Below are 407 nucleotides of genomic sequence, written 5' to 3'. Positions count from 1 at the left end.
TGACCGTGAGCGCCCAGAAAACTAGTTTGGAGCGCGCGAGTACCGAATGGTTTAAAAAGACTTAAAAAGACGTGCAAATGATAAACTTTTGTGATGATGCAACACTGACCCGATTAAGCAAGTGACAGTCCTGTCAGCTGAGCGAAAGTTTTGTCTGGCAGTGTGCAGCAGCTATCTTAGTGCAGATGAGATGCGCTGATGTGAGGCAAATTTGAGAGTGAGAGTGAGAGTGAGAGCGAGAAGACGCGGTACAGCTGAACCACTCACGTTGTTTTCAAATGACTGACTTAATCTGATATTCTGTGTGATTTTTTTAACTCATCTAACCTACATTGCATATTAAATAAATGTTTGCGGGAATTTTCCAAACGTGCGAAACCTGCGAAAATGAGTAAAACCAAAATGCG

Source organism: Sinocyclocheilus rhinocerous, unplaced genomic scaffold, assembly GCF_001515625.1.
Source record: "Sinocyclocheilus rhinocerous isolate Xijiao unplaced genomic scaffold, SAMN03320098_v1.1 scaffold873, whole genome shotgun sequence".
NCBI classification, from domain to species: domain Eukaryota; kingdom Metazoa; phylum Chordata; class Actinopteri; order Cypriniformes; family Cyprinidae; genus Sinocyclocheilus; species Sinocyclocheilus rhinocerous.
Note: the sequence above shows the minus strand (reverse complement) of the source record.